General features: G+C 38.7%; 1 protein-coding gene across 12 annotated transcripts in view; it reads right to left on the minus strand.

Annotated features, from left to right (window-relative positions):
* LOC127567551 (cAMP-specific 3',5'-cyclic phosphodiesterase 4D) overlaps window positions 1-15474 on the minus strand; it is a 938945-nt gene that overhangs the window by 34506 nt on the left and 888965 nt on the right. The gene's annotated exons all lie outside the window — the stretch shown is intronic.

Consider the following 15474-nt stretch of genomic DNA (forward strand, 5'->3'; position numbering starts at 1 on the left):
CTCACAACTGCTCAATGCACCGCATCTTATCAAACAAGGCGTCAATCTAATAATCACTTCCTCCACCAACCTTTACACATTTACTCTTATTCCAAGCCTTGCAGCTGCATCTCATAACATGCACCTGATACCAGCTATTTGCACCTGGCAGATACACGACAAACTAAGACCCTATCTTGTGAGATAAATGATGCCCACAGCAAACAAAATTAGTGAAGACAAATATGGGCCTGCAACATTCAGCCCCATCATCCCATCAGTTAGTGGAGCAGACATGATAAAGGCGCAGGTCAGTAGCAGGGCTGAGATTCTTGAAGATAATAGCCTCAATTCTAATGCTCCTTCTCACATCCCAATCCCTTTCTCAATACACAGACACTTCCGATTTCATGCTGCAGATGGTGCAAGTTTCCACTCCTGAGTTCCAACCCCACCCCACCACACACACACCTTTCTCCATTCAGATAGCCAAGTGGTACAACAATTTAGGCTCAGCAAGGAACAAAGTAAATGCATTATGTACTCAAACTGCCAGCCACCAGCTTGGAACTGACACAGGGCACTGGAGAGGCTTCAATGAGTGTACAGAAGAAATTTTATTAAATACCAACAGGGATTAGGGAGTTTAATTATATGTACAGAGTGGAGAAATCACAGTTGCTCTTCTTGGAGCAAAGGAGACTGAGAGGAAATCTGGTAGAGAAATTTAAAATCATAAGATGTATAGACAGAGTAGAAGGAGAGAAATAGTTTCACTGGTGGTGGGGTTAAAACTAGTGGACACAGAATGAAAGTGATTAGGCAAAAGAAGCAAAGTCACAAGGAAAAACATTTTTACACTGTGACGGTTGGGATATGGGCATTGCTAGCAAGGCCAGCATTTATTGTCCATCCCTAATTAACATTGAGAAGGTAGAGATGTGCCTCCTTCTTGAGCCTCTGCAGTCCTTCTGTGAAGCTACTTCCACAGTGGGTTTTCGGAGGGAGTTCATGGATTTAAACCCAGAGATGATGAATGACCAGCGAACATTTCCGAATCAGGATGGTGTGGAAGGAAATCTGCAGGTCATCATGTTTCCATGAACTGCTGCCCTTAACCTCCTTGGTGGCAGAGGTTCGCAGGTTTGGGAGAATGCTGATGGAGTAATGTTAGTACTGTAGTGGATTTTGTAGATAGTGCACTTAGTAGCTACTGGTGGATAGAATGCATCTCTTGGAATGTTGATGGACTGCAATCAAGTGGACTGTTTGGTGCTGGATGGGATTGAGCTTCTTCAGAGATGTTGACACTGCATTAATCCAGGCAAGTGGAGAGAATTCCATCATATCCCTTACTTTAGACAGTGGAAAGGCCTTGGAGTGTTTGGGGGTGAGTCACTTGGGTGGCACAGTGGTGCAGCTAGTAGAGTGCTGCTTCACAGCACCAGGAAGCTGGGTTCAATCCTCACCTTGGGTGCTGCCTGTGTAGAGTTTGTATGTTCTTCCTGTGACTGCATGGGTTTCCACTGGGTGCCCTAGTTTTCTCCCACATCCCAAAGCCGTGTGGGTTTTTTAGGTTAACTGGACCCTGTAAATTGCTCCTGGTAAATAGGTGAGTAGTAGAATCTGAAGGGATTTAAGAGGCATGTGGGATTAATGTAAAATGATTGTAAATGGGTAGTTTGACTGTCAGCACTGACTAAGTTGGCCGAAGGGCCTGTTTCCATGCTGTTTCTCTCCATGACTCAACACAGGATACTCAGCATCTGACTTGATCTTGTAGCCATGGTATTTATGTGGCTGGTCCAGTTGAGTTTTTGATCAATAGTGATGTAAAGGATGGTGAATGGGAATGGCACTGAATGTCAAGATAGGTTAGACACTCTTGTTGGAGATGGTCACAGGCTGGCACTCTTGTGGTGTGTATATTACATGCCACAATGTAATATACATACATATATACTGTACATGTGTATAATACTCTTGCAGCATAGAGGTATGGGCCACTTCATTTGGGTGAGGAGTTGTAATCATCAGCAAACATCCCCACTTCTGACCTTACAAGGAAGGAAGCTCACTAATGAAGTAGCTGAAGATGGTTGGGGCAAGGACACTACCCTGAGGGACTCCTGCAGTGCTGTCCTGTAACATTAAGAAGGAGTTGCATAAGTATCTGAAAGGGCTACACAGACAGATTAGGGGTATAGAATTAGCTGATTGCTCTTAGGGTCAAACGGCTCTCTTCATGCTGTAACTCTTCTTCGATTTGACATTTTTGGCTGCATTTTTTCCTATAAATTGTAGCCATGAAGGCTAGCACACCCAAAGCATATTTTTTGCAAAGTAGACATACAGTAAGAAAGTGACTGATACAGTTAAGACAAGTGGGTTAAATTGGTCATGCTAGTGATACAACTGTACCAGTAAAAAAAATGAAATTACTTTCACTCTGCTAACATCTTCTAATTTTTATGATAATTATTACTCATCCTTTTATATGAAAGGTGTCTGTCATGCTTTAGATACCAAGTGCCTATACAAAAAAAAAATCACTGTAGCTACAAGAAATATCCTGGAAAATTCAAAAGATTTTATCATAAAGCAATCTCTGTAGTAACATATTCAAATTGGAGAATCATCTACACCTCTTGATGAACATTCTGCTTTGGAATTATCATCAGACATCCACTTTTCTATAGTTTATCTCATTAAGGCTAAATTTATAATATTTATCACAAATTGGTTAATACTAAATTCTTAATCAATACAGAAATCTCAAAGATCAGCTCTTGAAACTCAGCCAAATATGGGATACTGAAGTATGGTGCAGTGAAAATTCCAGAAACTCGCTGGATCTCCAAAATTTTATAAATTTAACTTGCAAGGATCCACGGGGTTAAAAATGGAATTTCCTGAATGGGTTGAACAGATGAACTGGGGTTGCCTAGTAACAGAATATGTTTTGTGTGGTACTGTAACGTAGTAGGCAACTCTCCAGTTACTAAAAACATGCAGACACTTTGTAGTTGGCATTCCTGATTGGCCTGGAATGACGTGACATTTTAAAATCCTGTTTAGAATGTCTACTGCGTGACTGCTCGGGAGTATCAGTTCCTGCCAAATGACCATCACTGGATGTTTTCCAACCCAGGTAAAAGGCTGAGCTGAAATTGTCAGGGTGACGTAAGAATTTATAAACTCATGAGTACATTTTTGCACACAGCCTGATCAGCTGTTGATCGATACAAATCAAATCCTTAACACTTCCAATCAGTATAAATAAAAAAAAATGAAGAGACACTGGAAGGTTTGCCCAACTTTAGAATTATGATCTCTTACAGTACTGCCTTTAAATCATCAGAGCCCACTAATGGTGTATGAGGCACAAGTATTGGCAGTGATGGTAGAAGCACTATTCAACTCATATCACAAGTCACATTCAGTAAAGACATTGCAAACATACCAACGGATGCTTCAGTAAATAATTACCAAACAGAGGCTTTCACAAACAGAAGCATGCAGCACGTCCAACAGCATCTGTAAACTGCAGCTGTCAGAAATCTGATGAACCTGTGCTTTTACTTTATAAGATGCTGATGGACTAGCTGTTTGCTTCCATCAAAAACTATTTTCATTTTGGATTTCCAGCACTGGAATATATTTTTGGTAATATGCAATGCCTTCACAAGCAAACACACTGGGGAAAAATTAGAAATACATACTAACCATTTTTATATAAAGTACAAAGAATTTCATATTAATTGCAAATATAAACTACTAAGATATTGCTGATTCTTTACGTAAGGATATGTAGCTATGTGGCCATATGACACCCTGATTTTCTAAAGAATAAATGTGTAAATCACTTGTGCAACTGGCCTAATAGTATGGTTCAGCAGAAACACTAAAATAACTAACAATTATTACTGACACTTTAATTTCGCTTAGAATTCATTCTGACACCAATGAAAATAAGTCAGTATTTACACAGTTAATTTGTTTATTTTGATTAAGAGACATGGGTGAAGAGAAATGGCTCATGGTACTGGCATTGTCAAGGTCAAAGCAATGTTGAGTTCAAGAAGTTGAGGATAGGAATGCCAAGCTTATGCTTTCCAAATGGAGACTCCAGTAAAAGTCTTGGAAGAGTAAGTTAATGATGTGTTAATTAGTATTGGTTTGAACATAATAGTATATACCCATAGTAGTATAGGATACCTTCAAATTTGGTCCAGGAAAATGTAGGGGGAAATCTGACCTACCTTAAAAGAACCTGTTTGGATCAGGATAAAACAACTCATTAAAATGTGCTGGGCACAAATTTTGCAGTTGAAAGACAACTGATATATTGACTCACATGGCAGGAAACCTTTGAGCCCAGGATCAGCTATTGGGCTCTAAATCAAGATATGAATCACTAACAAGAAGTTTGAAGTGTTATTTCACACTTCACCTCCATTCAAAAAGTCATGATCGTGAACTGCTGTTCAACAAAGATGTGACATTCAGAAGTTTTGAAAAGAGAAATTGTGTTCAGTTCTGATTGCCTCATTATAGGAAGGATGTGGAAGCTTTAGAGAGGGCGCAGAGGAGAATTATCAGGATGTTGCCTGGATTGGAGACCATGTCTTATGAGGATAGGTTGAGTGAACTAGGGCTTTTCTCTTTGGAGAGGAGGAGGAAGGCAGGTGACTTGATAGAGGTGTACAAGATCTTAAGAGGCATAGATTGAGTGGACAGTCTTTTTCCCAGGGCGACAATGGTTAACACGAGGGGATATAATTATAAGGTGACTGGAGGAAGATATAAGGGAGATGTCAGGGGTAAGTTTTTTTTTACACAAAGAGTGGTGGGTGTGTGGAACGCACTGCTGGCAGAGGTTGTGGGGGCAGATACATTGGGGACATTTAAGAGACTCAGATAGACACATGAATGATAAAGAAATGTAGGATATGTGGGAGGGAAGGGTTAGATAGATCTTAGAGCAGAATAAAATGTCGGCATAACATTGTGGGCCGAAAGGCCTGTACTGCACTGTAATGTTCTATATAAATATGCATACCCTACTATAACCATTTAAAATGCTGTGATCTTGCAACCAAGTGGCCAAAGAGCAGCTCTGTAAATCATGATGTGGATTCCGATGACCTAGAGTGACAATGGACCTGATCTTCATCATGGTGACAACTCCAAGATAAATGCAAGTAGCAGCACCATCCAATATACATGCCTTTGTGTGACCACTAAAGCTTTTGATCTGTCAATTGACAAGGACCATGGAACACCTGGTTGAAATTTGGCTTCCACCAGAAATTAGTCTCCACCTTATGTTTTGCTTCATGATGACGTGCAAGCCACAATCCTATCTGATGGTCCACAACCATTCAGTTCTGGTCACCCCATTATAAGAAGGATGTCGAGGCGTTGGAGACGGTGCAGAAAGAGGGTTACCAAGATACTGCCTGGATTAGAGGGCATGTGCTATGAGGATAGATTGGACAAACTTGGGTTGTTCTCTCTGGAGCGCTGGAGGCTGAGGGGAGATCTGATAGAAGTGTTATAAGATTATGAGAGGCATAGATAGAGTAGACAGCCAGTAATCTTTTCCCCAGGGTTAAATGTCTAATACCAGAGGGCGTGCATTTAAGGTGACAGGGGGTAAGTTCAAAGGAGATGTGCAAGGCAAGTTTTTTTTTTACACAGAGAGTGGTGGGTGCCTGAAATGCGCTGCCTGGGGTGGTGGTGGAGGCAATTATGATAGGGGCATTCAAGAAGCTCTTAGATAGGCACATGAATATGACGGAAATGGTAGGATATGGACATTGTGTGGGCAGAAGGGATTAGTTTAGTTGGGCATTTTATTACTTATGTAATTGGTTTGGCACAAACATTGTGGGCTGAAGGGTCTGTTTCCTGTGCTGTACTGTTCTATGTTCTATAACTGAGTCAATACACTGTTGTTCAAATGCACTGGTAGAGCCTTCAGCTACCTGTGAAAAGAGTGAAGATCAAGACCTTAACACTAGCACAAAACCCATGGTCCTGCTAGGAAACAGTGATCCCTGCAAACCCACCCCCACCACCACCACATGCCTCTGGGACTTTGCAGTAGGCACCTCAAAGCACTTGAGAATACCGCCAATGTTGTCTCAACATAATCTTCCAAATCCACTGGCAGGATGAGTGAATCAACGTCAGCATCATTTTCCAGGCCAACGTCCCCTAGCATTGAGGCTCTGATTACACTCTGTCGGCTACATTGGGCAGACTAGGTCTTTTGCATATCCACCAGATTCCTGAAACATTTGCTATTCTGAGCTCTGTCACAGCAAGAAATTATTAGATGGACAGAGCTTGAAGGATGATCTCAAAATCTTCACAAAAAAGTGCAACATCCTTACTGGCTCCATGGAATCCCTGGCTCATAACTACTCAAAATGGAGAAGTCTGGAATGGCATTGAGAAAACTAAATCCATGTGTTTTGAGCATAAAGAGCCCAGCATAAATAGTGGAAGGAATGTTCCACCACTCATCCACCTGCCCTGCTAAGCACCTCCTAACTCAGTTCTGGCAAAATCTGTGTGTCCCACATTGCCCTAATCAGTCACCTCAGAACCAAGTCACCCTCAAACCTAAGAAACTATCCAAGAAGAAGGGTCTTGCTGTTTATATTGAACATATCTCAAATATACTTCATCAATATTTTTGTGGTAGAGTTGAAAATACTCATGTATCAAGGAACATGACTGAAAAAACTAACAAAAAATGCAAGATTCATTCAGGAGTCGGGCATCATCTAAAGGAATGATTTATATCTAAAATATCAACTGTTATGCAGTTTCTGGTTGGGTGCTGTCTGGTGTACCAAAGTCTCCACTGTGTTCTGTTTTTGTTTCTGACTTTCAGTGTTTGCAACATATATTGTTTTGTTCGATGGGAACACAAAGATATCTGCTCTACTCTGCAAACGATAGCTAGCTCCAGGATAGCACGGATCACAAACATTGTATGTAGACTGGTGGGATGTTTCTCTGTTTAGACTGTGGCTGTCTCTCATTTAAGTATAGACAATAATTGATATCGCCCCAATAAAGCTGAATGAAATTATGCATGATCTCTAGAGACACTGGAAATTTGTGCAATTACAACCATAAAAACGTTTTCTGCTGTGAACTCATGTCCACTGGAAGTTAGATAGCAATAGTGCAATTCCACTGAGGACCATTAGCAGTGGGAAAGATTAGAGTATTACATGAATAAACCCAGGCTCCAGGGTTAGTGTTAATGGCAACATTACAAAACTCTCAGATCATTATTTCTTGCACAAAGGATTGAGAGATGGGACAAATAGTGGACAAGATGCAGATGGGGGGTAACATTCCCCGAAGTATTTTGTTGTGTTTAGAGTCAAAGACAAATTGCCACACATGCTAAATGATATTTAGCATAACATTTTTTCCTTTAAAGGTTAGTATGCATTATGTAATCATAACTATGTAATATAGTCAATATGTTCCTTTGTACAGCATGGATGATACTCTGAAATTGGATTATGATTGATATGCATTGAGAAAATTACAATCAGTACCTTCTGTAGGTAAGTAATGGCACAACTGCACATCTCTAAGATTCTTCTACAGGGAAACCAAAACATTCAGAGTACTTACTGCCCTCTGGAGTTGAAAGGAGCTTTCAGGAATAATTTGAATTAATATACAAAAGATTCTTACTTAAAGAGATATAAATTTTACAGTCATATGATTATTATAGTTTAATAGATGGAAAGATAAAACCAAACCATCCTGCAGTTATCCTTCTTGTACAGATTACCATTCTTGGGACAGATGAAAGATGTTTAACAAAAGTGTGGAATCATCTTATTTCCAGAAAAAAATTATGTTATTTAATTTCTGAGCTTCAGTCACTGAGTCTATAATGTTCAATACAACAGTAGACAATTTTCTTTCTACTGACCATTATTTAACAAAATTATCTCCTCATGCCATGACTTCCAATAACCTGAGAACTGGAAACAAAAGATAGGAATCCAATGATCTCTTGTGCTGTACGACTTTCTAAAGTTTGATTCACAAAATCTGTAATTATAACCATTAGATAATAGTTTAACAGTCTGATTTCTATATCACTATGATCGATATATTCAATAGTGTATTGTTGTTTGAAGCAGTTGTTTTAGGAGGAAATCTCCTCCAATATGGCAATGAAAATACTGCAATTTTCTTTATCTTTTTTAAAACAACATTTCATTCATTGCAATTTTCCAGGAATGGAAAACCCATTGATTTGGAAGACACATGAATGTACGCAATCTTCTGAGGAGATGGAGATATACTACTGATAATTTTAGATACGTGTTGTGCACATCTAGAAGGTAAAAATGTTAGGGTATTCATTATTGTACTTCAGTTGCACCACCCAAACCAGCAGCAATCTGCCCACCGACCCCTTCCCCTCAACCCCACGTGATCTGCTTACAGATTAAGTCATTGGATTTATGGAGGTACTCCAGAGTGGCCTGAAGTGCCTTTCTCAGCTATTTTCTCTTCCTATAGAAGAAATACCTGGTTTTCATTTGCCATGTCTCCATCGTTGCTGTTTTAAGTATCTTCACCAGATAATTTAAAAACAATTCAACATTTTATCATTTTCCTACCAATCAGGTTGGCATGCAGCAGGCAGTGGGGAGCAGGGATGCAAAAATTACCAACAATCACTGAGCACATTAAGGAAACGTATGTGTACATCCCCATGTCTAATATGTGCGCGTTTAATGTGTCTCCACAAAAGTCAATAGATTTAAATTATTATTTACTGCCTGCAACCAAGAAAATTAATTCTCAAGGAAGACTTTAACTTAAATTCTGTAAACAATCATTACAGGTTTCCATCAACATCTTTTTCAGAAGTGAAATTTTATTATCATGAGACACTCTAATTCCATACCGGTGGCCACTAAAAGTTCTGTTCAACCTGGAATATGATGAGCAAGTAAAGTATCACTCTTTTTGATATATCCTACATCTATGCAAAATACTTCTCCAATAACTTTCCTCCCAAAGGACCAACCTCTTCTGCCTCAGAAATATTAAAGACCAAAGATATTTGGTCTCAACATTAGAGAAACAATTCAGCAGATCTCAGGACACTGCTACAAACACACTACTAGAAGCAAATAAGAGCTGGCTGCACAGTTTCACAGTAAAGTTCTGGATCCTGGATTGATACAAACCTGACAGCACTGCCAGCCCTGGTGTGTCACATCATTCTGAAGAAACCGGGAAAGCCGCCTGCACAGCAGCTGGTGTAGTTGATGAAAATGATCTCTGATGACTCATGGAATGACAGAGTAACACAGGCAGGCAGTTCATAATGCACAATCAAAATGCTTTCTTTTACCTCATCCATGACAGACACACTTCCGCAAGATATCCTCAGATTCACCCACTCTCATCATCTCCTACAAGTAAAACCTCACATTTGGATGTGTTGACTGCATCACTTACTTTATGTAATATCATTTTTGCCACAACCTGGGGGGTCAGTATTTGTGAAATAACTTCCACTTCTTCAATATTCTTAAATTTGTGCACTGTGATCTTTTTAATAGCTTAATGAGAACATAGAACAGTACCGCACAGGAACAGGCCCTTCAGCCCATGATGTCTGTGCCGAGGAAGATGCCAAGTTAAACTAATCCCTTCTGCCTGCACATGATCCATAACCGTCCATTTCCTGCACATTCTATCTAAAAGCCTCTTGATCGCCACTGCTGTATCTGCAACATCTTGGTAAACCTGTTCTGCACCCTCTCCAAAACCTCCACATCCTTCCTGTAGTGGGGCAACCAGAACTGCATGTAATACTCCAAATGCGGTCTAACCAAAGCTATATACAACTGCATCACGACTTTCTGACTCTCGTACTCTATGCCCCTATTGACAAAGGGAAACATACCATATGCCTTTATCACTTTATCTACTTGCATTGCCACTTTCAGGGAGGTATGGATTTGGACCCCAAGATCCCTCTGTACACCATTGATGTTAAGGGTCCTGCCATTAACTGTATACTTTCCCTTTACATTTGAGCTCCCAAAGAACTAAGAATATTTAGACTGAATAAACAACCAGGATTGCAGGAACATTCGATCAAAGTGACTCGCATTTCCCTTGTTATTTGCTGAAATCTGCAAAACAAAATATCCCTACTGTCTTATAAAGATAGGTTGATTTACAGTCTAATGTTAAAGACTCGCCACACATTCAAGCTCTGGCTCACGTCAGAGATGTTTGCTTTCGAGTCCATTTAACTTACATTGGTGGAACTGATATACCCAGGACCAGAACCTTAATTAAACCATTATACTCGGAGATTCTCACACTGTAATGGCCCCGTTGCTACAGCAGCGAAGGCAGACTGACCATTCAACAGGATTACAGTATGATAGTATTGGTATTGGTTTATTATTGTCACTTGTACTGAGGTACAGTGAAAAAACTTGTCTTGCATACCGTTCGTACAGATCAACTCATTGCACTGTGCAGATACATTGAGTTAGTACAGGGTGCATTGAGGTAGTACAGGTAAAAACATTAACAGAGTACAGAGTAAAGTGTCACAGCAACAGGGAAGTGCATTGCTGGTGGACAATAAGGTGATGGGTGGAGGCTGAAAAATGTTTTTATATATATTACAGCTGATATATAACAGGCTCCAGATAATAGTAATAACTATTATCTTAATAAACTTGAAGCACAAACAGGCTTAAAAATGTTTTGATTTGCAAAGTCTCAAAATACCTACAGTATTTTGCTGCTATCTTATATTGATTATATTTTTCCCCAATAGTAAATTAATTTTTACATAGGACATGAAGAATTTTACGCAGAATGAAATAAACATCAACATAAAATCTACTTGCTTTGATATTAGCTGTTTGACGAAATTTAGAATGAGCAGGTATTTGACTTGATACAGTGAATATGCTGTGCTTCAACCAAGTCAAATTACAGAAACAATTTGCAATCTCAGGTCAAGGCAATCTATTGTACAGTACCTTTGTTTATTCTGCTTTTTGAAATCTTTTAAGTGGGGATTTAATGAGGGGAAATGAAACAAGATATTTTCTCACTGAAAATCCAGTGCATTTTTAAATGTGTTTATTTAAGTGAGCTCAGATAATAATTCTCTACCAAGAATGCAGCACAGTTTATTTTTGATTACTTCCCCAGCAATGTTTTACAAAAGCCTTGTTGAAATACTGTTCGTTTCAAAATTGGACTAAAAGGGTAAAACAAATTATTTATCAAGAACCTTGTCATAATTCACCACATTAACATTTTGTTCCTTTTGGCAACAATTTGTGAATCCTCAGAGCTGCCTTGTTTGGCTATTAAAGTGGAATCTTCATCAGTTTCAGAGAAATCTGATGCCAAAGTACAGCAGGGTGAAAATAACTTGAGTGATATACAGTATATGTGAAAATGACTGAAAGATATAAAGTGATATCTGTGAATGCCTTATAAATAGGACACAGTGGAATCATATCCCAAATGCTTAATGATATAGCTAACTGATTTAAATTTGGGAATTTTCCCATGCCTTCATGGATGGAAGATTGTATCCAGTAAAGATCCAGTAGAAAACATAATGTATGTCTAATTTTCTAATGTTGAACCAGCACAGAATTCATGAATTTTACTTTAACTATATTTGGTGCAGAATAAAATCACAAAGGGGGTGAGAAATGACTAACTGCTAAAACCTTGCCCACAATGCACATTATCTTCTGAATCATCATTGGTGTGTATGCTCCAGGTGATGACACTACATTATCCTTTCTGCAGTTTTTACTTCTCAAATAAAATTGCTATACCATGTGCCTGATTATACAATCATGAAAGATTATCACGCTGAAATGTTAACTTTGTTTGTCTATCCACAGATGCTGCCTGACCTGTTGAGTATTTCCAGCATTTTGTTTCTTTTTATTTAATATCGATGTAGCATTAGAAATTACCTTGCATTTGTGCCAAATTATCTGGCGTTAAAGATCCCAGAATTTAGGGCAGTTGTAATTTAGCTGTTTTATAGAAATATAGCACCTTTAAGGTCCCAAGGCATAACCTCAATTACCTGTCTCCTCGAGCTTTTACAGCTATTCTTCAGATGTTTGCTCCAAATAAATCACCACCCACAATCTTCCAATGTCAGTACCCTCCAGATGAAAACAGCATCTGCAGTTTTTTTTTTGCTTTTGGAATACACTTCAACAGCTTTTTGTTTTAAATCAGGCATTGTTCATCATTGAGGGCAGATTTTCAAGAATATTAGGAAACAATTTTTTTCTGGTAAACTAATTACAATCATGAAATTTTTTTTAAAAAATTCATCTTTGGGTCTTGCTCCAAGTTTTCCATTCTTTTCGATATTTTTATCTCTAACTGCAAGTCATTTGGTGATGTGCATAAATGAAGGCTGGAGGAGCTGAAATATAAAGTTTAATGTCGAAAGTACAAATGAGTTAGGACATTAATTCAAAGTGTCAATTTCTAATTCTAATCTCTAAATCTAAGAAAATGGTTGAGAGTAAATTGTTTGCAGAAATGTCACTGTAATTCCTTATTTCATTTCCAGCCTACCTAATTTTTATCACTTGACTTAACTATTTGTTACTGTTCAGAAGTTAGTTGTGAGATGGCAACATCAATTTAACAACTTCTTTTTAACCATTTAATATATTAGTGATGATAAGGTAACAATATCTACATGAAATCTTCTAGCATCTTGAAATAGTGATAGCCTATTTATAATGAAAATTTATGTATGTTTTGTGGTCATTTTGTTTGAATATGATGACAATTCTTTTAGGTGGCACGGTAGTGCAGTGGTTAGCGCGACACTATTACAGCGCCAGCGATCGGGGTTCAATTCCCGTTGCTGTCTGTAAAGAGTTTGTACGTTCTCCCGTGTCTGCATGGGTTTCCTCCAGGTGCTCCGGTTTCCTCCCACATTCTAAAGATGTATGGGTAGGTTAATATGGGTTTAAAATGGGCGGCGCGGACTTGTTGGGCCGGAAGGGCCTGTTACCGCGCTGTAAATAATTTTTTTTTAATTTATTAATTTAATATGCTACAAAGGAATTGCAACTGAAGTAGTTTTAAGAACAAACTCTTATTGTGTTGACAGTTGCAGCATACGATGTACATTACTGCCACAATTTTAACATTGGTTTGAAAAAATAGCACAGCAGCTGCCTGGAATCCTTATTCCTTAAAGAATGGTTGAATCTTGAATCTGCCCTGAATGAAGTGGTGCCTTGAGGTTGAAAGCAAAGGAGCTTTTCTATTGTTTTGCCTAGGAAGTTTCTTTCAATGTGTCCAGGCTCTATATGTTTCCATCTATCAACCAATTGTCTTTGCTTTCAGGCAGTGGGCAATGTGTCCAGCAGTAATGGATGCAGTTGTTCACTAGTATGCTTATCAGCACACAAGAGATGACATGGGAGCTGACAAAACTCTTCTGGAAATCATTTAAAGATGCTTTAAACCTGCATGCTATTCCTCAATGCTATTTCACATTGATCCAGTAAAGATTCAGTTCTAGTCATCTTTCAGAGATTCCATTTCAAGTTCAATGATACATTGAGGAGGACATCACACATCAACTCAACACCATACCAGAGCTAAAATAAAAACAGAAAATGCTACAAATACTCAGCAGGTCAGGCATCATCTGGTCAGTGCTGAAGGAAGACTCACTTGTTCATTTTTTTGATCAGTGATGCAAATGTGATACAAGCAGAAAGATAATGTCCTTTGCAGATTGACATCACTTTGTGTACAAGTCAACAATGCACATTAAAACTTTGGGTAAAAGTATTAAACTGTTCAGATAATTGCTTAGCTTTTCAACCCATCAATGAAATTAAATATCATTAACCTATTTAATAGGCCTTCAGTGCTGTTGGCTGCTGATAGAATTTAATGATAGAATATGAGAAGATAAAAACTGTGCTAAAGCTAAGACATTTCACTCTGTCAAGCTTATTAATTATTCAAAATTTAAATAGTAAACAATCCATTTAATGCTTATACTACAGCAATCAAAGTTTCAATTCTAGTATGTTTACTGGCACTTTTCACCAAAGCTGCATTTCCAGTTTCTTTTTCATCTAATTCCCCGTGATCAGCATTCTAAAATGCAGAAGTTGCCACCAAGTCCCTGCTGAATATCAACTGAAAATAATATCTATTAAAACTTGCAGTTCCCATAAGCACTTTCTTACTCATTATGCCTTTAGTCCTCATTGTTAATCTTTTGTTCAGTAATCTACCCAATTTTTCCCAAAGATACAGACTTGAATGACAACCTCTCCCAAAAAGACAAATATTGATGATTCATAATCTCAGCATTCTTCCATTAAAATAATGGAGCACATAGCAAGTTTTTGTTTTCTTTTGAGCTGTCTGGAATCAGAACTGGATGTCTTGCTGCCTAGACAAGTGATTACGGGTTTAAGCTTTTCTCCAAGTGTTGGCACATAACCCAGGTTGACACTGTGGTGCAATAATTTAGATGCCATCTTTTTTTTTGGAGGGGATACTAAAACAAGGTGCATCTGCTATTTAAGCCCAGTCTAGAAGGTGGTATTCCTAAGACATAACCAACACTGAAAAACAAAAACGCTGCAGGTGCTAGAATGCTAAAAACAAACCAGAAAATGCTGAGGTTACTCAACAGGTCAGAACTGATGAATGGCCATTGACCCAAAACGTTAACTCCGTTTCCCTCTCCACAGATGCTGCCTGTTCTGTTGAGTATCTCCAGCATTTTCCATACTTATTCCTAACCAACACACCATTTATGCCTTTATTTAAGAAGGGCAGCAAAGAAAAACTTGGGAACTACATACCTAACGTCTGTGGTAGGTAAGTTACCAGAGGGGATTCTGAGGGATGAGATATACAAGCATTTGGAAAGACAGGGGTTGATTAGGGATAGTCAGCATGGATTTCTGCGTGGGAGATCATGTCTCACGAATTTGATTGAGTTTTTTAAGTAACCAAGAAGGTCGATGAGGGCAGGGGTGTAGATATGGTCCATATGGACTTCAGTAAGGCCTTTGATAAGATTCCATATGGTAGGCTGCTATGGAAAGTTAGATTGCATGGGATCCAGGGAGAGCTAGCTAATTGGATACAGAATTGGCTTGATGGTAGGAAGCAGAGGGTTATGGTGGAAAGTTGTTTCTCAGACTGGAGGCCCATGACTAACGGTGTTAGGCCCATTGATATTTGTCATCCTTATCAATGATTTGGATGAGAATGTGCAAGGCATGGTTAGTAAGTTTGCAGATGACACTAAAATAGATGGTGTCATTGACACTGAAGATGGTTATCAAGATCTACAGAGGAATCTTAATCAGCTGCTTAAGTGGGCCGAGGAATGGCAAATGGAGTTTAATTCAGATA

The sequence above is a fragment of the Pristis pectinata genome, chromosome 2, assembly GCF_009764475.1.
Source record: "Pristis pectinata isolate sPriPec2 chromosome 2, sPriPec2.1.pri, whole genome shotgun sequence".
Classification (NCBI taxonomy): domain Eukaryota; kingdom Metazoa; phylum Chordata; class Chondrichthyes; order Rhinopristiformes; family Pristidae; genus Pristis; species Pristis pectinata.